We start from the raw sequence: 23,839 nt of genomic DNA on the forward strand, positions 1-23,839 counted from the left end.
GGGGTTTTTCACGAGCTTTTCTTGTAGGGCAAAATCAGACCAACCCTGGTTAAGAGAGGTTTTACTGTATTACTGCCCTATTCAATGACAAAGCTATATTTTGGAAATATAGGGATATCAAAACTAGAACTTCTATTTTCTGAGGCACCTCATAATTTTTAGACAATTTTGGTTTCAACAAGACAATGCTCCTGCACATATTTCAAAGTCTAAAAAAAAGTATTGGATTATAACCAATTCAGTAGAACCATTCGAGAGGTCATTGAGAAGTCCTTTTCTTAATCTTATATAGCATTTGTGTGTGGCATTTTGAGTCACGAAGCGTATAGAAATGGTACGCAGTACGGAAACAAACATGTTCTTATTACAGTGACCCAATAAACTTATGGAAGACGATTGCACAACTATATAGTTATTAATGACATATCTATCATGACATCCCGAAACATAAAATACTTTTTAGTAAAAAGGCGTCTCTTTTCTAATTGAAACAAAAATTTTTCGCATAAATTTTCAATAGCGTCCTTATACTTTTTTTTTCCAGGTTTTGACCTTTACTATAATTTCAACAATTGCTTTCTGAAAAAATGCAGCAAAAGTATTTTTAGTGGGAAATGTTTTGTTCTCTACTTGTATGGTTACCACTCTAAACATTTTCATACATCTACAAGCACAAATTTAGGATAGATATAGGGGATTTTTCGGTTGTCCTTAAACGTTTTTTTTTTTGTGTGGGCGCAGTAGCCCAGGTTTATAAAAGATACTCAAAGGATAAACTACCAAAGGATGTTTAGAGGTGTCGCGAGTTCAATACTCATTTCGTCATTGTCAGAAACTTTTCTGACGCAGGGGTACAACAGAAACGATGACATGACCACAGAAAAAGATTGCTACCGCGGGGAATCCCACATCGACGGGTTAGCGCACCAATCTCTAAGTGAGTATAAAAAAATAAAACACGCTGCCGTTCGGAATCGGCCATAAATTGTAGGTCCCGGTCTAATTAGACCTCGTGTGCAGAAAATGACCGTGGTGCGACAAAAAATGATCAAATAAACTTTTCCCCCGCCACTTTATGAATTTTTGGGGCCCTTATATTCAGTAGTTTTCTTCGAGGCAGAGGAGTACACGCTGGAGAGGGGGGCACGTGGGCTGCGCCTAAAATACAAAAAAGCAAATTTTGGGGGCCCTGGAGGCGTACCCTGTTTGCCCTACACAAGAAACAGGCCCTGAACATGAGGACATATCCTCAAGCATTCATAACTAATCACTTTTCTTCAGACGTAAGGACAGACAAGAGAGAGAGGGCTTACGTTTTCATATTGAAAATCAGCACTTTGTTTACATTCATTCAACATGGCTATCGAAATAAGAGCAACGCGACCTTCAATTGCATGCACGGGCAGTGCGTACATTAAATTAATTACGGTATTGTGTGATTTTATTGTTATTTTCTAACCGGATATATTTCATTGCAACTGCTTACATCAGGGGTCTTCAACGCATGGCCCACGGGCCACATCTGGTCCTCGGAGCTTTTTGACGTGGCCCACCGATAATTTTCAGAAAATGGTTGAAAACATTGAAAAACGATTAATGCTAAAATCAATGAAAGAAATAATTTCGGAATTAATTCTACATAATTCGGAATGATAATAATTTTCAAAATAATTTATTGATAAAAGAAATAATTTCGGAATTGATGAAAACAATTATTTCGGAATTGATGAAAGAAATGATTTTGGAATTGGTAAGAAGTAATTTTTCAGAATTGATGAAAGAAATAATTTTTATGAAAGAAATCATTTTTTTATGAAAGAAATAATTTCGGAATTGATGATAATTCAGAATTACCGAAAGAAATAATTTAAAAAATTTTGAAACAAATTTCAGAATTCGTGAAAAAAATACAGTAGATCCCGCTTATAACGTTTTTAAAAATACCTTTATGGAAGAACGTTGTAAGCGGGAAAACGCTTCAAACAGGAAATTTATTGAATGAGTAATAGTTAAGTGGTGAGACCACGAAAAAAGGTCGTACTAAGCGGGAAAACGTTGCAAGTGGGAACGTTATAAGCGTTTCCCGCTTATAACTGTAACTTATAAATCAATGAGAGAAACAATTTCGTAATTCCCGATATAAATTATTTCACAATCAATGAGAAAGAATAATTTCATAATTATTAAAATAAATCATTACAAGATACAATGAGAAGAAAATAATTTTTCGGAATTAGCGAAAAAAGAATCATCCAAAGTGATTTCACATTAAAATTAGTCTCAGAATCAAATGATGCCCACACAAAAACCTTATATAAACTATAAACAGAATCAGAGATTTGGTGAATTAGAAAATTATCCCAAATTTAATTTAATCAGTAATTAATCAAAACTTTTTTCAGAATTAGTGAACAAATTATTTAAGAACCACTCGAAATTGATAATTAATAAAAGAAATAATTTTAGGATAAATAAAAGTCTAAAATTATTTTTGTCCCTGTTTAACTAGGGGCCTCCATTGACCCCTTCTATTAACATGTAGCTGAAATATGAGTTGGTGGCCCGTGGGCTTTGTGAAAAAATTAACAAATTTATAAAATTTACTCTGGGGAATAACGACCTCCCGATATAACGTTCGTGTTTTTTTTTTTTTTGGAACTATGGTGGTCGTTATGTTACGGTAAATGTGATAAATCCGGTTATTATGCATAATCACCGAGCCCAAGTTGGTAAGTGTGATAAATTTCCCTAATTTAATCACTTTTACCGGCGATTATGTATAAGTTAGTACCCAAGCGTCGCGTCGTTGGTGAACATAATAAAATAGCACTATATGATATACTAGGTATGCATATAATAATTTATACACGTATTGTATTATTATATCCGGGTACGATCGTGAAATTTGTTATCACAGCTTATTTATCACATATACTAGATAGACTCATTTGGAATTTTTTTCATATTTATCAAATGCACCAACTATACTGGGATATTGTGCATAATCACAGAAAAAATGCGATAAGTTTCAAGTGTTTATCAAATTTACCAACGAAACTATTATTCATTATCACGGGTAATTATTATTCATAATCACGGGTAAAAGTAATGATGTTTGCAGTATTTATCAAATCTACCAGCGACGCTTGGATATTATGCATAATCCAGACCCGTCATTTGAACTTTTTTTTTTCCGGGGGAGGGAGACAGAGAACACATACACAATGTATGTATATACATTTGTATTTTGTATACATATATACAATTTCTAGTGTATTCCCCCCCTCCCAAATGACGGGCCTGGCATTATCTCCGGTATAAGTGAGGATTTTTTCAGTATTTATAAAATTTACCAACGACGCTTGGATATTATGCATAATCTCCGGTAAAAGTGATAAAATTATGAAATTTACCAAGACGATTGCTGAAAAGAAACAATAACACACACACACACACACACACAATGGGCCCCCCCCCCGTCAACTACTGCCACCTAGCGTCTCCAAAGACTATCACACAGATCTGAAAAACACAACACAAAAAGAGGAGAGAAAATTCGGTACAGAGAGAGAGGCTTCTTTCTTTCATTGACTACCCGAAATGTATTTTCATTCAAACAAATGGGGGAAAAAACGATTCGATCGACGACACAAACAGGGAAAAAGAACACAAAAGCCTTTATAACGTAGAAGAAGGGTGAAAAATATTATTATTGATAATAATAAGCACTCACCTTATTATGGAAACACAAGGCCCGATCACACACAAAAACACATAATCGACATGGACAAAAATCCCAGTGAAAATTCGGGGAGCCTCTAACTTTAACACCAACCGCTTTACACACACAATCGGCTAGAGCGCGCGCACGCACTCACTCACTCACTCACCGATCTTTTAAAAAGCCACGCTCCGGCCCCGAAAAAGCACCGGGGAGCGTGGTGGGGGGGAGGGACAGAAAGAGAGACGGAAAAGCGTTTGTGTGTGTGTGTATGTATGGCGCGAAAAAGTATTAAAAAAACACCCCGATTCGATGACAGCTCGCCAACAGTGCCAGCCACCGGGGCGCTAAATAAAAAACAAGAAACACCCTCATAGAAAAAAAAAACCTCATATAAAAAAAAACTGCAACCCTTATAAAACTGGAAAAGAGAAGAAAAAAATTTACAACGGGGAGGGAGTGGGCGACAGAATTTATTTCATTTTCTCGCCAATGTTCGCCAAAAAAACACACCATTAGCCGTGGGGGTGAGGTCTTTCTTGTTTTTCTGTTTTTTTTCGAAAACTCTCTCAGGCATTATTTATTATGTCTTTGTTTTAAATTGCCGGTTTTTTGGCGGACATTTTGTTTTTTGGTTCGATGAAGTGGAAAAAAAAAGTTCGCCAATGCCCACAAAATACTGAAATTTGGTTACAGTCAAACTCGGTTATAATGACCTTGGCTCAGCCCACAAATACTGAAATTTAGTTTGTCAAGCTCGATTATAATGACCATAGCGTGGCCCCGAATATTGAAATTTTTAGTTACAGTCAAACTCGGTTATAATCACCATGGCATGGCCCTCGAATATTGAAATTCAGTTACAGCCAAACTCGGTTATAATGACCTTGGCGTAGCCCACAAATACTGAAATTTAGTCAAGCTCGGATATAATGACCATGACATAGCCTCAAATATTGAAATTTAGTCCCAGTCTAACTTAGTGATAATGACTATGGCATGGCCCCCAAATATTGAAATTTAGTCACAGTCAAACTGGGTTATAATGTCCATGACATTATAGTCCCAGTCTAACTCGGTTATAATGATCATGGCATGGCCTCAAATATTGAAATTTAGTCACAGTCAAATTCGGTTATAATGAGCCCCAAATATTGAAATTTAGTTCGTCATACTCGGTTAAAATTACCATGCCATGGTACCCAAATATTAAAATTTGGTAACAGTGACCATGGCATGACCCCCAAATATTGAAATTTGGTAACAGTGACTATGGCGTGACCACCAAATATTGAAGTCACAGTCAAACTCGGTTAGAATGACTTGGCATAGCCCACAAATACAGAAATTTAGTTAGTCAAACTCGGTTATAATGACCGTGACATAGCCCCAAATATTGAAATTTATTTAGTCATACTCGGTTATAATATAATGACCATGGCATGGGCCCCCAAATATTGAAATTTGGTAACAGTGACTATGGCATGACCACCAAATATTGAAATTTAGTTACAGTCTAATTCGGTTATAATGATGATGGCCTCCAGAGCAGAATGTGCCAAAATCTGCGACGTAAGTCGCAGAAAAATTAGCGCTACTGCAGAACAATTTGGAAGAATTTTAAGAAAAAGTGCAAAAAAAAACCACTATTACATGAATGGGGATTTTTACCGCAGAACATTTCCAGTCAGCTGAGGGCTCGTCGCAGAACAGTGATAAATATTGCTTTGGGGATGAGGGCATGGCCCTCCACAAAAGTAGGGCTGACAGGGCTTCAGCCCTTGGGCACGAGACAATATCACAATTTTTTTTCCTTTTTTCTCATGCTATAAATTTACTCTACTTTACTATATAAGAGTCCGTAAAAAGTCTGGCTTGGGGGGAGGGGGGGGGGGCAAAGATCTCAGCCTAGGAACAACTGAAAATACTACTACAATGTTCCGTAATACGGGACACCAGTGGTCCGTCGAGTTGTGTCAGATATTCTACTGGTCCTTGGGTTCAGAAAGGTTGAGAAACGCTGAATTGAGAGAAGAAATAATTCCGTCACTCATGAGAATTGTGACAATGCAAAAATAATTCCATAAACTATGAATATTCCGAAATAATGGCAGAAATACGGTCGATCCCGCTTTGATTATTCTGCCACGAAAAAAATGTTGTAAGTGGGAAAACGCTTTAAAGTTTAAATATAGATGAGTATTTGTATGAGAGTATTTATAGATGAGGAAACTTGCAAACGTTGTTCCGATATTTAAGAAGGGTAGTAGAGAAGCTATGTCCAATTATCGTCCAGTGAGTTTGACGAGCTCCCTCTCGAAAATTTTGGAAATTATCATCAAAAGGCAGTTTGTGAAGTGGATAGACGAGAATAATGTATTGTCGGATAATCTGCATGGGTTCAGGAAGGGGAAGTCATGTGTAACTAACCTTCTTTGCTTCTATGATCACGTGACTAAGGCTTTGGGTAAGAGCGAAAATGTAGATGATGTTTACCTTGATTTCTAGAAGGCATTCGATCGGGTCCAACATGGTAAACTCTTGAAGCGTTTACACGAGATTGGGATTGGGGGCAACTTGCTGAATTGGATAGAATCGTGGTTAAGAGATAAGTCGCAACGAGTTATGGTGAACGGGGTATTCTCTGGTTGGACAGACGTCACAAGTGGAGTTCCTCAGGGAAGTGTCCTTGGCCCCACACTTTTTTCACTTTTTATCGACAAACTCGATCAGGGTATCGATGGAATTACTAGAAAATTCGCAGATGATGTGAAGCTAATGGGGGTAATCGGGAATGAAAGCGATAGGGAGTTGCTCCAGACCAACTTAAACAAGATTGCAGCATGGGCAAATGAATGGAGCATGACGTTTAGCGTAGATAAGTGCATGGTCGCTCATTTTGGTTCGAACAACCCACGGTTCTCTTACGAGTTGAATGGTGTCACTATCCCGGATGCAACTAGGGTCACCGACTTGGGAATTCTCATTGACGAGCGACTTAAGTTTTCTGAACATTGTTCAGCGGTGGTCAAAAAAGCGAATAGAATGCTTGGTCTCATCTTCAAAAAAATCTCTTCCCGTTCTCCTAAAGTCATTCTTCCGCTTTTTCGAGGCTTAGTTCGTCCTGGACTGGAGTATGCTGTAAGGTTTTGGAGACCATACCTACAGAGGGACATAGACTTGGTTGAAGGGGTGCAGAGAAGAGCTACGCGTGTCCTTATTGGCACACGGGGCTTGACTTATGAAGAGAGACTTCATTTTATGAATATGTTTACATTGGATGAACACAGGTGTCGAGGAGATATTGCCATATGGCGATGTGGCCTAGGTATCTTTCGGTAGGATGGACCATGAACTTTTAGTACACCGCCAATCGACTGCTTTTACAAGGGGACACCAGTATCGATTGGTGAGGGACAATGCAAGGCTATGGTGCCGCAAGGAATTTTTCTCTAATAGGGTTGTTAATAAATGGAATAGCTTACCCCCGGAGGTAGTAAATTGTAACACAATTGACACGTTTAAAAAGAAATACGATAAACATGTTGGGGTAAATCGAGAAGCTATCCATTCTTAGAATAAGACAACCATAAGTATTCTTTATGGGCGTTGTATAATATTTTATCATGTGTGTATATATTGTTTATAATTTGTGTTAATTGCATTTTTAATTAGGTTTCTGTATTTTTGAAATATATGACATCCATATTTTTAAGGGCATCTTTTTTTCAGCCACTTCATTGGACATTTTGCCTGTTGTGGCGTTGTATTTGTATTATAGTAATGAAGGGGGGAAGGGGGTTGAGACAACGAGAAAATGAGAGTTACTAATCGGGAAAACGTTCGAAGTGGGGACGTTATAAGCGGGATCCACCGCAACACAAGCGCATATGAAAATTTCGAAAATGAATGGAAATAGTAATTTCAGCGCCTATAAACATTCGGAATCAATGAAATAAATTCCAGCACGCATGGAAATCTCGAATGAATGGCAGAAATAATTCCAGCTCACACGTATGAACATTCCGAAACAGTGAAACTAATTCTGGCATGTATGGAAATTTCGAATCACAAAAGGAAAGAAATAATTGCAGCACCTACAAACATTCCGAATGAATGGAATGAATAATTTCCCGGCACCTATGAACATTCCGAATGAATGGAATGAATAATTTCCCGACACCTATGAACATTCCGAATGAATGGAATGAATAATTTCCCGGCACCTATGAACATTCCGAAACAATGGCAGACATACAGTCGATCCCGCTTTAATGTTTTCCAGAAAAATGCCACGAAAAAAACGTTGTGAGCGGTTTAAACGGGAAATATGGGTGAGTATTAGTAATGGTTGGGACCACGAAAATGATATGTACTAATTGGGAAAACGTTCTAGGGGGAACTTTATAAACGAGATCACCTGTAATATTCCAGCACCTATGAAAATTCCGAATCAATGAAGAAAATTGAGTCCTGCACCAACGAAAATTTCGAACAATTGGTAGAAATAAATTAAGCACGCACCCATGAAAATTCCGAATTGTGTGTGTGTGAATGGAAGAAGTAATTCCAGAACCTATTAACACTAGGGAATCAATGAAAGACATTCCAGCACGTATAGAAATTTCGAAACAGTGGAAGAGATAGTTCGAGCACCTAGGGGTCATTAAAGTATTACGTCAGCATTGAAGGGGGGGGGGGGTTGAAGGTTGCTTACATCATCAACCACCCTTTTTGAAGATATGAAATATTCTAAGCTGCGGACGAAATTTTGCTGACAAGGGGGGGGGGGGAGAGAGAGTCAAAAATGGCTAAAAATCTGCTTACGTAATACTTGAATGGCCCCCTACGAAAATTCAGAATCAATGGAGAAGATACTGTATATCCCGGATTTCAAATTGGGGTTCCGTGACAGCTTTTTGGGAGATTCCGCGTGATCAAACGCCGAAGAACTCCTTATAAATCTCGGAACCCTTAGAGCTTTCAAAGAGGAAAACTTTCTTGTTGCTGATACTCGCAAAGCTGTTCTTTGTTTAGAATTTTAACGAGATATATTCGTTTAAGAAAATCCAGAACACACTAGAATAACTAACCTAGAGTGTACAAGCACGTGAGGGACCAAAGAATAACTAAGTGAGTGAGGGACGAAAACAGTGACCTAGATTGTGCGAAAGCACGTAAACGACAGAAAGAGTAACCTAGACACAGCGGAATATTTTACGGTGTGGGAGGGGGGGGGGGCCGAGAATCTAAGCAAGCTATAGTCCAGGACGGCTAATTTGGGGGAGTGAGCAGTGAAGGAAACTAGACTAGAATAAGTAAAAGACGGCAAAACATTTGTACAACCAACAGGCGATAAAACTATAAATCCCCCTCCGGAGGGCGCATCGGAGCCCGGACAAAACCCTTATCGAGGGGGGGGGGGGGCTTAAAATTATGTGGACCTTGTCAATTATTCTGATTTCCTCATGGAAAAATGAGACATTTCCCCAAGCAGCACCTCCTATTTATCATCGAACCTGATCTAATTAGCGTGGAGTACCTCAACGCACCCGAGAAGGACTTGTGGGCCGTGCTTGGACTGTGGGCCTATGCGTTAAAACGGCCTTGGGGGTAATTTATTAAAGAATCGGGCTATATGTTCCTCCTTCAATTAAGAAACGAACAAAATGAGCGAAACAGATCTCGATGCTTGATAATTAATAAATACCCCTCTGTTGAAAAGCACCTGAAGTTATTCTGTTTTGATTGGAAAATAATTGTCTTGTTCATTGTTGGTGATGTGGCGCCATCTCTTGTAAACATATGTAAGAAACATAGCCTTAAATGCACGCGCATTCGTCCTCGTGTCCAAGTTTAGGCATTTCTTGTGGTAACCAAGATCAACGCTTTCTCTCCCACATTTGTAGTACGTAAATAGTAAATAATAGCGTTACACATTGGATCCCTGCTGCATGGGCCCCACAAGGGGTGGGCTGACAAGGCTCCAGTCCTGGGGCCCGGGAGGATTTTAATAACTTTTTGTTTTTTCATGCTATAAATTCATCATAAAGGGGGCCCCGTGAAAGATCCCAGCCTAGGGGCCCTGCTTCAGGATGTGGGGGCCATGCCCTGCTGACATCTATGGAATTCAAAAAATGCTAAACATCAGCTTGCTTAAAAAATCCTGGATGAGCTGAATAAAATTTTTTGTTTCGATGGTACCAAGGGTCCTTTTTATTTTCCAGATAGTTGACGCATTTCGATATAATGAAAAAAATAACATGCTACCTTTTACACACAATATGGCAATTTTTTTCTGTGCAGCGAAAATTCTGTGTTCACACGGAAGCATTCTCAGCAGTATTCGCCAATACGCATCTAGATGCGTGATTCAGGAATCAAAATTCAATTTTTATCTTCCAAATTTTGTTGAGGAGTGAAAATACCCCTTCAAATGTTAGATAATTTTTTTTTTATTTATAACTTCCTTTTTTTTTTGTCCATAAGAAATCATCTCTTTTTACCGTTTTTTTTAATTTAAAAAACCTCTTTTTTACAAAATTGCTAAACTTTGGAGAGGAGTGAAAAATTACTCTTTACAATTATTTTTTTCGTACAACACTCATTTTCACCCATTCTCAGACTCTAAACGTTCATATTTTGCAAATGCCATGAAAAAAAAAGATGGTGCATTTAGTACCAACAAACGGGTAAAAATGAAATTTTATCAGCAAAAATATGCATTCTAGAAAATAACTATACAGTACAGTATGCATTATATTGAGAAACATCGTTAAACTGGAACCACTTCTGCCATCTATCAACTAAAAAACACAACTTATATGATTCGTCGACTCGAATTGGTGATCGGTTTTTTTGTTAACGTCCCTAAATGAAAAAAAACAATGTAGCATGATATTAGTATATAGTTTATAAGTAATATTATTAGTTAAATTATTTGTCCGGAAATTTCAACAGTTGCTGTTTGTGTGTTGCAAAGCAACGTCAGTCACAGAAAGCCTAAGTTACAAACGTTATTCTACTACAAACAAACATCAACTGTTAAAGTTTTGCAGAAAACTTAAAAATTCAATTTATATTATGATGTTAAAAATATTCATTAATATCATACTATATTGCTTTTTTTTTTCATTTGGCACATCAATCAAAACCTGCAACCAATCTCAATCATAAGTTGTGTTTTTTAAGTGATAGGTAGCAGAAGGAGTTCTAGTTTTTAATGATGTTTCTCAACATCCTGAATTCAAGCATCTAGAATGCATATTGACAAACATCGTTGAGATTGCTTCCGTGTACACAAAGCTTTTTTGCTCCGCAAAAAAGAAAAAAAAATCACCATGTATTGTGTATAAAAGGTAGCATATGTTATTTTTCATTCCCCCATAGATATCGAAACAATAAGTCTGTGCAGGTGAAATTAAATAGAATATGCCTCCAACTGGGGCCCTACCCTTCCCAGCTTCACCCCCCCCCCTGCGGGGGCCCACGCAGGGACCTAGGGTGTGTTGAGACAGTAGTGACACTTTTTCATGGATATTCAAAAATTTTGTTTGATTTCCGTAGAGCGACCTCATTATTCATTATTAGAGCCCGGATTATATGCAAATGCATATGTGCATATGCATTTGCATATTTTGGCCTTTTTTAGCATTAATGCATATAAATGCATAAAATCAAAGAATTTCCAGTATAAGTGCATATTTTTGAAGGTTTACTTAAGCTCACTTTTTTTTATATAATTTTCCAAATAAATATTGTTCATAGTATTTTCCTAACATCGATTTTTTTTCCCCGTATGTGAAATTTAGTGAATTAATACATATTTATAAAGGGTGTGGGTCATAATCCCGACAGACGAAATCCCGACAAGTCACAATCCCGACGGACGAAATCCGACAGGTCAAAATCCCGACAGGGTCGAAATCCCGACAAGTCAAAATCCCGATACGGTCAGAATCCCGACAGGGTCGAAATCCCGACAGGTCAAAATCCCGACATGGTCAGAATCCCGACAGGGTCGAAATCCCGACAGGGTCAAAATCCCGACATGGTCAAAATCCCGACACGGTCGAATTTAAAAATTCAATTTCCATGTATAAGCCGCATTTCGCGATTTCTGTCGGGATTTGAATTTCTCTCGGCGAGGGGCGTTGGGACGCCGATATAAAGTATTTTACGACTACTAACTGTTTTATTGTAAAGCTATTTCTAGAGATGTGTCAAAATGTTAATTTAGTTTTTAGAAATAGTGTCGAAATTCTTTTATTACTGCTATTTTCGTTATTGAGCAGCTACAACAAACTGAAAACTAAAAAAATGCCTGAATAAAAAATATGTAGAAGTAATTTGCATATGCTGTATACATATATATGAGGGGATATTTTTTGGTAAAAATGAAATACATATGCACTAATAGAAAACATGTATTTTAAAAACACATTCGCTTTTTTTTGCATGGTGTATTTTTAATGCATATTTTCTCTTTTTTAATGCATATTTTCTCTTTTTTAATGCATATTTTCCCTTTTTTAATGCATATTTTCCCTTTTTTTATACATATTTCGGAATTTTTGACTTTTGCAAGATTTCTAATGCATATTCTGGGGTGTTTAATGCATATTTTGGAATTTTCAGTGCACATTTTAAATTTTAAGTGCTTATTTTTGCATTTATAAGTGCATATTTTTGCATTTTTAAGTGCATATTTTTACATTTTTAAGTGCATATTTTTACATTTTCAAGTGCATATTTGCATATTTTTAGAGCATATTTTGCCACTTTTTTAGTGCATATAATCCGGGCTCTATTCATTATTATCAAGGGTTCCGCAGAACAGCAATCAAGGTTCCGCGTAAAACTCTTATGTTGGGAAACCATGCTGTATATACATATATGCAGGGTGCATAACAAAAAGGGGGGTATGGCATTTTACTGGAGAACCGTTGATTCTAGGGGTATATGTATAATTTCAATTAGAAAAAGTATCCAACCAACGTATAGTACTCAGATACGTGATTCATATTTCAAGGAGTTGTATAGCTATTAAAATAAAAAAAATTACTTTTTATACAGTCCCCTTGTGCTCCAAAACCCAATTAGAAAGTTGTTGATCTGTCTCTTCTAATGCCAGCAAAAACAAATTCCACGTTTCCGAGTGCAATATTCATTCAAGTCGAATTCGAAAAACAGAGGAAATTTGGGGAAGAACGGCGTTAAATGCGGAAAACCCGTTTACCCTATTTTTTCCAAAATTCCCTATGTTTTTCGAATTCGCATATCTCAGTAAATATTGCACTTGGAAACCTGGAATTTTTTTGTTGGCATCACAAAGAACAGGGCAACAACTTTCTAATTGGTGGAACTGTATAAAAAGTCAATTTTTTTATTGCAATAACTAAACACCCCCTTCGAACATGAATCCCATATCTGGGTACCACACGTTCTTTGGGAAGTTTTTCTAATTGGAAATACAGTAAAACCTCGTTAATTCGTCACCCTAATAAGTCGTCACTCCGGTTAAGTCGTAATTTTTCTTAAGGCCCGCCTAGCTTTCACAGACGACAATGTAATTAAACCCTCGTTTACTCGTCGCAAATTTCGGTTAACTCGTCGCTATGAAAATGTTTTGAGAGAGTGGAACTGATTAATTTTATGGTTCCTTTAAAAAAAAAGAGCTTGTTGGCAGCATTGCCATATGCTTAACAGTCACCATAAAAGATTTATGTATCAAAAGAACACAGCTGAGGTAATGAAAGTTAGCTGGGGAAGCCCGTTTGCCGACTGAAGTTTTTGATACGTTATGGGACTGTTCGAGCTAGACCCGATTTCTGCATGGGCCCCACTAATTTACGGGCTTCAAATTTAAACAAAATATTTTTATTGAAAAACCAGACATTTTTTCCAGAGTTGAGGTCTTCTATCGTGTGCTTTTCCCTACCCAAGGTCCCCCACAAGTGAAAAGTGGAATTAGACAAAATTTAAAATTCCTAGTATAAATCAAAGTATACTAGTTTATTTTACCATAATAAATTAAGTAATAAAAGCTAAAAAAAAAGTAAAAATTTATATTTTTTCTTTTGCAGTCCATAAATTTTATTGATATTGTAATTTTAATTCATATTTAAATTTTATGAACGTTTGGAATCGATGGCAGGAATAATTCCACCACCCATGAAAATTCCGAATGAATCAAAGTAATGGATGGAAATTCCCAATCAATCGAAGGGCACCTATGAAAACTATGGAAGAAATAATGCCAGCACTTTTTTTAAGGCATAAATAAGATGGCCCTAAGGATAGCTCAGTTTCGTCTCGGAACCATATCGTTAGGCTGATCATATTTTCTCGCGGAAAAATATGGGAAATTAGGATTCCCCCCATATGCGGGGACATCGCAAAAAATAATGCTAAATGTAAGCAAAGTTGCCAACTAAAACTAAAATCACTGAAAAATCGGTAATGGCAGAAAATGAAGCACAAATCTTCCTGATCTTCTCTCCTTCCCCCTTGAATGAATGGATGTTTCTCCTGTTTTGTATGTTTGTATATCAAAAAATTATTATTATAATTACGAAGCATAACTGTGAATTTGACGAAATAACTTATTTAACATGAAAAAATGTGAGATGAACATGTTTTGAAATATAGTTCTAGTTATCATCATATAATTCATGAGTTGGAAAATAATTTCAATCCTTGATTTACATAAAGGATAAAAATTCAAGCAGGCTTCGTTGAAAATCGGGAAAAAAACGGGACTTTTTAAAAGTCTAGATCCGTGATTCCCAACGTGGGCGTTAACGCCCCCGGGGACGTTATTTTTGGAATTGATGGAAATTTAGAAAAAAATGAAGGAAATAGTTTCAGAATTATTTCTTTCTAGACGAAAATTCAGAATTTATTTAAAAAAATAATTTCAGAATTATTTCTTAATAGGTGAAAATGAATTCCAGAAATATATTTATTTCTGGATGAAAATGCAGAATTTTCCAGAATTATTTCTTTCTAGATGAAAATGCAGATTTGCAGAATTAATGAAAATTCCAGAATTGAAAATTCAGAATTCATGAAAGAAATTATTGGTTCCATTAATGCGCTCCCTCCCCGAAAAGCGGCACCCGGTGCGCGCACCGCCCCCCCCCCTCCAATGTCGGCTCTGCCCACAATTAATCAAAATATTTCGATCCGACAACGAAAAACTAAAAATTCATTCATTGAAGTTAATATTTTCAAAAATGAGTGTTAAAAACACAAAGAAAATTCGCCAAGGCAACGGGTTTTCCTCAGGAAAGGCGAGTTTATTACGAGGCAAGGAGTGCTTATGAGATGCAATGGATACCATCAATAATAACAGAAACCTCCCTCCTTTAACAGTAGGACTTTAATAACGCATTTTTCTTCCCTTGTGAAGAAAAACCAGCTTGTGGCGGATACTCTTTTCGCTTTTTTATATATATCTATAGTATTATAGGAGAAATAGAAAGGGAAGAAGTTGGCTTCTCTCTATTCTCTTTCTTCTGGGGGAACAAGGATAAAAGCTTCGTCTTTTACAACAAGAAAGGTCGACGGCAATTGGTCGGTGATGCCGGGTTCGAGGTCACAACCCGAGCTACCGTACGGCCGCTGGCCTCACTCTCTCTCTCTCTCTCCTTCTTTCTACAATAATAATAATAATAAGAGCAAAAACTAAAAAAAGTTGTCTGGCACCTATGATTATCTCCGAATTCAAGTAACCAACACATTTGGCGGTTAAGCTTCTTTTTTTTTCCATGAAGAACTTTCTACAAGGGTGTCCAATCTTCAAGAGAGTGCGGGCCACTTCATTGATTTAAAAACGTGTCGAGGGCCAATTGATTAAGTGATGTGGAACAGCGCCGCAAGTCACTTAAGTAATCTGTATATGTGCCGCGGGCCGCTTGAGTGATCTTCTACTGTGCCAACAAAAATTTGTCCTATTGCGCATTTGCATAGGCGCCGGAACCTGGGGGCTTTTGAGCCCCACAATAAATTTTGTAAGGGGGCACCCCCCCCCCCGATGATTTCTGAAAAACAATGTAATGCGCCCTCTCTCCTGCACGCACTTGAGTCCCGTATACCGAATGAACAGCAACTTTAACCCCCCCCCCCCCCCATCTAATGTCTTCTTTATGTCAGCGCATTTGTCTCCAACTAAGTTCCATTGACTGGCCTCACGCAGGGCCATCTTAAGAGCATCGTGCCCTCGCCCGAGCAAAGTGATTTTTCTGAAACCCTTTCTGGCAAATTTTCGGAAATTTCGCTAGATCTCATTGTTTGCGAGGTCCCTCTCTTCTCTTGATGCCCTCGGGCAGCGCATTAAGGAGCCGTTCAAGCATTACGTAAGCAAAGTTTTAGCCATTTTGACCCCTCCTCTCCCTTATCAGTAAAAGGCAGCAAAACTCTAACCCCCTCCACCCCCTTGTCAGCAAAATTTCGTCATCACTGCCCCCTACCTCCTAACGCATAATGGTGGGATCAAAAGGGGCATGGGGGGGCTCGAGCACCTGCCCCCCCCCCTCTCCCAGACGAAAAAAAATATTTTTTAATGCAAAAAATATTTAAAAGAAAAATAAAATTTCGAAAGAAAATACCTTTATATATGTTATTATAATCAATTTCTGTTAATTTAAATGCTATTTAAAGGGTAAGAACTCAAAATTTCTCTTTAAAAATTCATTGCGACCCACCCTTAAAGCCATATATGGTAAACCCTTGAACCGCAGACCAAATGTGGTCCTGTGGTCCTCTCTGAGATGGGAAGCGGGGTGTGCCCGGTCTTCAAAGGCCAAACGTCCTGAAGGTTATCTGATGTGGCTTGCCCCCTCAAACCTAATTTTTTAAAAATGAACCTAGCGGCACATTTAGAAATCGCTTAAATGACCCGTGGTACAATTCCAGAGCATTTAAGTGGCCCGTGCCACATTTTCAGATCACTGAAGTAGGCCTCAAAGATCAATTTCATATTCAAAGATCACCTAAGTAGCCCGCGACACAGTTACAGAACACTTAAACGATCCGTGACACATTTAGAGATCCCTCAAGTGACATGTGGCACAGTTTTAGAGCACTCTTAAGCGATCCCCATACATCACTCAAGTTACCCGCGGAGCATTCCCAGATTACTTAAGTGATCCGTGGCATAATTACGGATCACGTGAAAGATGCGTGGCACAGTTTCAGAGCCTTTAAGCGGCCCGGAAACATTTTCAGAGCACTCGAAGGAGTTAGAGATCATTAAAGTGGCTCTGTAGGGGACTTATCAATAGGAAGAATGTTCGTTCAGGTGCCCAATAACTACCGAAAAGTTTTTTTCCCGTTTTTGGCGCACCCAATGAGATGTCATTAAGAATATTTCATATCTTCATAAAGGGTGGTTGATGATGTAAGCGTCATCCAACCTCCCCCCCCCCATCGATGCTGACGTAATAGTTTAATGACCCCTAAGCCGGCGCTGGCGTCAGGATCGAAACGACATGAAGACGCAGGCGAAGGCTCAACTCAGCATCAAGGGCATGGGTTTCCAATTGGTGTTCCGCGGAACCCTGGGATACCGTGACAGCTTCTTTGGGGTTACGCATGATCAAATGCCACGGAACCCTTGAAAATCCCAGAACCTGGAGAGCTTTCAAAGAAGAAAACTTTCTTGCCACTAAATACTCGCACAGCTGTTCGTAATTTTGAATATATATTTTGAATATATATTTTGAATATATATTTTGAATATATATTTTGAATATATATTTTGAATATATATTTTGAATATATATTTTGAATATATATTTTGAATATATATTTTGAATATATATTTTGAATATATATATATATGTACAGGGTGATTACTTAATTCCCCTTGCTCAATTCACTGGCGAACCGTTGATCCCAGAGGCATACTTCCAATTGGAAAAATCATCTAAATAACTTGTATATAGAACTCAGATACGTCATTCATGTTGCAAAAGGTTTCAAGTATAGTTATTGAAATGAAAAAAATTTTATGAAGTTGTTGCCCTGTCTCACCTGAGGCCAACAAAAAAAACTTGCCACGTTTCTAAGTGTGCATATATTCGCAGAGTATATGCAATATATATATGTGTAAAATAGAGCGTGCAACAACTTCCTAATTGGGTTTTCGAGGACAGAGTGTTCGTATAAAGAGTTAATTTTTTTTAATTTTGATAATTATTTCGATAACTGTAGACAACCCCTTGCAACATGAATGACATATCTGAGTGTATCGCTGACATATCTCATATAACACGTTTATTTGGCTACTTTCACTAATTGGAAGCATGCCTCTAGGATCAACGGATCGCCAGTAACATACGGAAAGGAAAATTGTGTGACCACCCTGTATTATTACCAATAAATTACCCTGTAAATTATTACCAATTATAATGGGCGCGGTAACCAAGGTCGATAAGATACTCGCCTGAAGTACCAAAGGATGTTTAGAGGTGTCGTGAGTTCGATACGCGGTTCGTCCTTGTCAGAAAACTTTCCTGACACAGGGGTACAACAGAAACGGCGACATCACCCAGAAGAAATTGCTACCGCAGGGAGTCCCTCCCATAGAGGGGTTAGCGCACCAACCTCTCGATGAGTATAAAAACAAGCCTGCCGTTCGGAATCGGCAATAAATTGTAGGTCCCAGTCTGAGATTGGCCCTCGTGTGCAGAAAATGACCGCGGTGCGACAAAAATCATCAAATGGCCGGTTATATTACATGAAACATCATTGAACTGGGGTCACTGCTGTCACTTATCAAATATAAAATACAACTGTTGTGATTAAACGTTTGAAATTGAGCTGACCGGTTTTACACTAGTGTGCCGCATAGAAAAAAAAAATCAGTTTAGTATGATATTAATAAATATTTTTTGAGCAATAATATTAGTCAAATTGCCATGTTTGCGTCAAAATTTTAACGGTTGATATTTGTGCGCAGTAACTTAATACAAATACGACGCCACAACAGGCAAATTGCCCAACGAGGTGGCTGACTTAAGAACAGTAGTTAGTAATATGCGCAGAACCTGTTTACCTGTAATTGGAAGGGGGTATCAATACATAAAAGCTCTTACCCATAGGAAATAGAAGCGGGTTTTAAACCCGCTTCAAGAATTACTTTCCTTACGAAGGAAAAAAAAGTCGTCCAGCGGGTGCTAGAACTCCCAATGCTACCGCAACATTTGCACACGTGAACGGAGCTTTTGCGATTGCAATTTCGTAAGTCTTGCGCATCTTACTAACGTGAATTTATCGCAAACAAACAACAACTGTTAAAATTTTGACGCAAACTTTATAATTTAACTAATATTATTGCTCAAAAATATTTATTAAGATCATGCTATATTGACTTTTTCTATACACCACACTGATTGAAAACCGTTTATCAATTTCAATCGAAGAATCACAGCTGCTGTATTTTTTATTCGATAGGTGACAGCAGTAGTTCCAGTGACGTTTTCACAATATGGAGAACACCTGCGACAGTTCCGCATAATTAAGTGACCCTCGAGAGATATACTAGTAACCCGCGGCATATTTACAGGGTACCCTAGTGACCCCGCGGCACAGTTTCAGCGCAATAGAGTTCGCGCAGTTCTGGAACACTTGAACGGCCGCGGCACATTTTCAGATCACTTAAGTTATCCGCGGCACAGTTCCAGATCACTCAAGCAGCCCGTGGCACATTCCTAGATTATTTAAGTAACCTGCGGGGCTTTTCCAGATCACTTAATCAAGTGGCCCGCTTCACTTTTCAGATCAATAAAGTGGCCCGTGCTGTCCAAAGGTTGAACACCCTTAATTTGAATAAATTGAAATGTCATTCGCGTACCTCGGGGAAAAACACAGGGTACATATATATTCTCCATTCGAAAACTCCTGCCCGTGCGGATACTATTTCCAGCGAATAAATCAACGGATAAATTATCAGGAATGAGAAAATTCACATTCTTTTACTATTATTATTATAATTCGAGAGATCTAAGTCTTTCTCTCTCTAGCAGATTCCATTACTAATAAGTAGTGGGAAGTGAATAACAGAATGGTGGGGCAGGGGCGGGTAAAGGGATGGCGATGACAGTGGGAAGAAAAGGGATGAGCCGCACAACACACACAACACGCTCCGCATTTTATTTTTTCCCTTATTTTCCGGGGGTAAAAATGGGATCGGAGCCAAAGCAACGCGAAAGAATTCGACTGGAAGAAAGGAATTGAAAGAAACAGGCATTTTACTTTTCTCTCTCCTCCAAGAAGCTCTGAGGAGGGGCACAAGTCTCCGTTGCCGTGGCAACACCTCTCTTTCTCTCCATCCTTAAATTTATACTTCCCCGAAAAATTTCTTCCCGCTCTCTTCTTCCTCCCCGTTCTTTCTTCCTTTCATATATTTTCTTCTTCCCGCCAAAAATCTCTTACCGCCTCCTCCCACTCCTCTCGCCACTTATCGGTTGCGTGGCGTTGCGAAGCGGACGAAACCGGGGGAAGGAATGGTGTGGTGCGGAGGCTGTTCCGTGCACTCATTAGAGCAGATCAAGTGGGTGTCTCATACACAAGTGTGCGTGCGTGCGTTTGCGTGTGTGTGTGTATCTGCGCGCACCGACTGAGGTGGGTAAAGGGTGGGCGCAAAAATCTCAGTGGCTGGGAATCTAGCGGTTGGCGACAAAAGAAGCGTCCGTCCGGCCCGGACGGACATTCAATGAAGTCGTGAAAACGGCGCCAAAAAACACGTCGAAGGGGGGAAAGGCTTACAAATTGCGGGAATGTCACTGCCTGTTACAGTCGGCCCTGCTTAACCGGATATCAACGATTCCAGAACACAATATCCACGCGTTTATGCAAGGAACCATTGAATTGCCCTTTTATAACGTCAATACAGTTTGTCTATTGAAAAGATGAGCGGGGAGGGCAGAACACTTTTTATCCTCCTACATAGTCTTGCAGCCTGATAACGAAAACTTTCAGGGGGGAAAAAGTTTGGTTAAACCTTAGCTTCAGAATGCGCAAAAAAAGCTTTCGACTTATAATTTATTATCCGAAGTCCCTACAACTATAAACGAATTTTTTTCCCATGTTATGACATTGGTCCGTTCCATTCCTTGCAAAAGTGATAACAATACCGGAACGATAATGTTATCCATGATTCTAATAAGCGGCATCGACTGTATCACAATACCCATGACTTTTACCCTTCATAAGGAAAGTTAGCGCCCTCTATTGACTCAACAGGGAGCAAAAATAAAATAATTAAATTTATGTATTGAAGACAACTTCAATACATCTACATCAACTCGATCGGGGCAGTTCTTCCAGCTATCAATCTTTTTGCGGAAAATTTTAGGGGAAAACAAAGGATACCAGAATCCAAAAGACCAGACATGTCCCACCTCATATCTCCTTGCAGAGACATCGAAAAGTACACCAGTATTTCTCAACCTGGGCCACATGGCTCCCTTATGGTACTGGAACATTCTACGGGGCCCACGGGTAAATACGAAATAGCAGAGGATCCATGAAATAAGGCTAAAAGGGCCTCAGTGAGTTATGAAAACAATTTCAGATGTGAAGAAATATGAAGCTTATTTTTCTACTTCATTCAATATATTATTACATTTTTCTGTGGTTTCCGACTTCAAGGCGCGAATGTGAGCTGATAGCCCTGTTAAAAAAAAGTCTCGCCAAAGAGAGCAACAGGCCTACAACGGTACAAATATTCAATCATTACACTTCACTCATGGATGGCACTGAAAATTCAAAACTCGACACTGGATACGCGCTCGGTCTGTTAGGTACCTACACACAGACACACACACACACATACACACACTTCCGGCACAACTCAACCAGTAGTAAATTGCCCATGGCAATAGACCGGAGTTGTGCTCGGTTTGAATGAATGAATATATTATTACATTTATATCATGATCAGACATTAGTGGTCTTTATTTATTGATATTAAGTTTATTCTTGATTAACATTTTGCACAATTCGAAGGTGATTTGTACACTGCCTATGCATTACTTTTGAAATTTAATTTTCACTTCATCTCGAAAAAACAAGAGCCAATCTGACAGAACCGATGCCAGATTCGGAATCAGCGCCCCAAAATCACTGAAAAATCTCTGAGAACAAAATTAGTATATTGAGCAGTATTATATCATTCTGTGGTTCCCAACTTCAAGGCGCAAATGCGAGCCGGTCTCCCCGTTAAAAAGTCTCGCCACAGAGAGCAGCAGTCCTACAAACAGTACAAATATTCAGTCACTACACATCACTCACTTCACTTCTGAGATATAGATGGCAGCACTGAAAAATCATACACAACACTAGATACGCACTCAGACTGTTAGGTACACGCACTTACACTTCCGGCACAACTCACTAGGTAGTAAATTGCTTATGGCAATAGACCTGAGTTGTTCTCGGTTTGAAAAAAAAAAAAAGTATTATATCATGACTTTCTAATTAGGGAAATCAGTCTGGACTGCCAATTTTTGATGTTGTAGCCGAGTTGTCGTTATAACCAAGTTTGACTGTTAATTACAGAACTGTAGACATCCCGAAAATAGTTAGAGGAGGACTCTCTTTGTCTAGTCCGAAGAATTCTTGTGGACACACACACACACTAATTCCGGTGACATCATACAACGGGAATTTCGCGGAAAAACAGAGTTATTAGACTTCTGGCCTCACATTAGAAGGAGAGACAAAACAAAAGATAAGGAAAGATGGACACCAAAGAAAAGAGAGAGCGAGAGAGAAGGATATAGATATATAAATGTACATTAAAAGACTAGCCAGTGCTCCAGACAGAGAGAGAGAGAGATAGAGACGGAACATAATCACTGTCGGTCGAAAAAGTCCAGACAGAAAAAAAACAGAAGGTTTCATTTTTTTTCCTTTTTCTTAATGCTTTGTTTTTCCTCTTTCGTGTTTTTTCTTTTTCATTTTTACAAAAAAAGGGTCGATTCCAAAAGCTTTTTAAAAGCTTACTATTTTCAAGACTTGTCTTTGGTAAACAAACAGGGGTGCGGCACTATTTATATAAAACTGAGTCGATTGAAGATCAAGGAAAATCTCGTGCGAATATATTCGAGAGAAATTTTCTTTATGAGAATACGCGAAGTTGTTTTCTTCTTTCTTTCTTCTCTTTTTTTTTAACACTTTACGGAGGATGTGGAACTGATTTTACTAACCCATGACCACGCGGGGCAAATGCGCGTCTCTGAGTCCTCTGAATGTGTCCCGAGACCTCGTACCATAATTTTGATTTAAAAAAAAATGAACTGAATGAGTATTTTTTATACTACAGTCAAATCCCGTTATAACGAACTTGAACTTCAAGAGACCGGAAAAATCTCTTCGTAATGACGAAATTTCGTAAATTTTACATTGTTCCTATGTTAACTTATCTGGGGGGAATCAAAAAAAAGGTTTTCGTTAAAACGAGATTTTCGCTATAACGGTATTCGTTAAAACGGGAATCGACTGTTCTAGCCGTGGTAAAAAAAAGTGTCCGATCATTCTTATGTGGAGCTTATTTTCAAAAAAAGGGAACGTTTCCATTTTTTTTTTCCGAAATCCATTTTTCAACGGTTTCTCAAACTTTGGGATGAGCTCTAATCGAGATTTTGCAACTGGGGTTTAATCCAATGGAAACATTTTCGGTAAAATTTGTGATGTAAAGTTAGTCGTTTCTACCAAAAGATGCCATCCACCTCTTTCATTCACTTCGGCATTTTTTGGTAGAATCTCTCGATAACAGTCATAACTAAAATTTTGTCTCTTAACGGCGAGTGTCCGTTATAATGGGTAGTAAAATACATAGAGTCCCGTCGACGCAATTAAAAAATGCGTCCGTCCACTAACGGTAGTGTCAGTTATGGGAGGCTCTACTACTACTAGGGCCGTCTTAAGATCATCATGGGCCCCCGGGCAAAGTGATTTTTCTGAGGCCCTAACACGCAAATTCTCGAAAAATTCTACTACTTCTCATTTTTCTGAGGCTCCTCTTCACTTGAGGCCCCCAGCCCGTGCCCGGGTGAGCCCATGCGTCAAGACGGCACTGACTACTACTACCACCACTACTACTTAACC

General features: G+C 38.5%; 1 protein-coding gene across 4 annotated transcripts in view; it reads right to left on the bottom strand.

Moving 5' to 3' along the window:
• LOC149077566 (LIM domain-binding protein 2-like) overlaps positions 1-23,839 on the bottom strand; it is a 143,800-nt gene that overhangs the window by 82,970 nt on the left and 36,991 nt on the right. The window contains exon 1 of one of the 4 annotated variants that reach the window (XM_089245127.1): positions 3,734-3,958. The exons of 2 other annotated variants lie outside the window; for them this stretch is intronic. The gene's annotated coding sequence lies outside the window, so the exon portion shown is untranslated. Of the gene's footprint in view, positions 1-3,733; positions 3,959-23,839 lie in introns of those variants that run through there. One more of the 4 variants, XM_089245129.1, reaches the window with a different exon arrangement.

The sequence above is a fragment of the Pholcus phalangioides genome, unplaced genomic scaffold (assembly GCF_987345545.1).
Source record: "Pholcus phalangioides strain wild (caught in Gottingen) unplaced genomic scaffold, Ppha-v1.0 ptg000015l_1, whole genome shotgun sequence".
NCBI classification, from domain to species: domain Eukaryota; kingdom Metazoa; phylum Arthropoda; class Arachnida; order Araneae; family Pholcidae; genus Pholcus; species Pholcus phalangioides.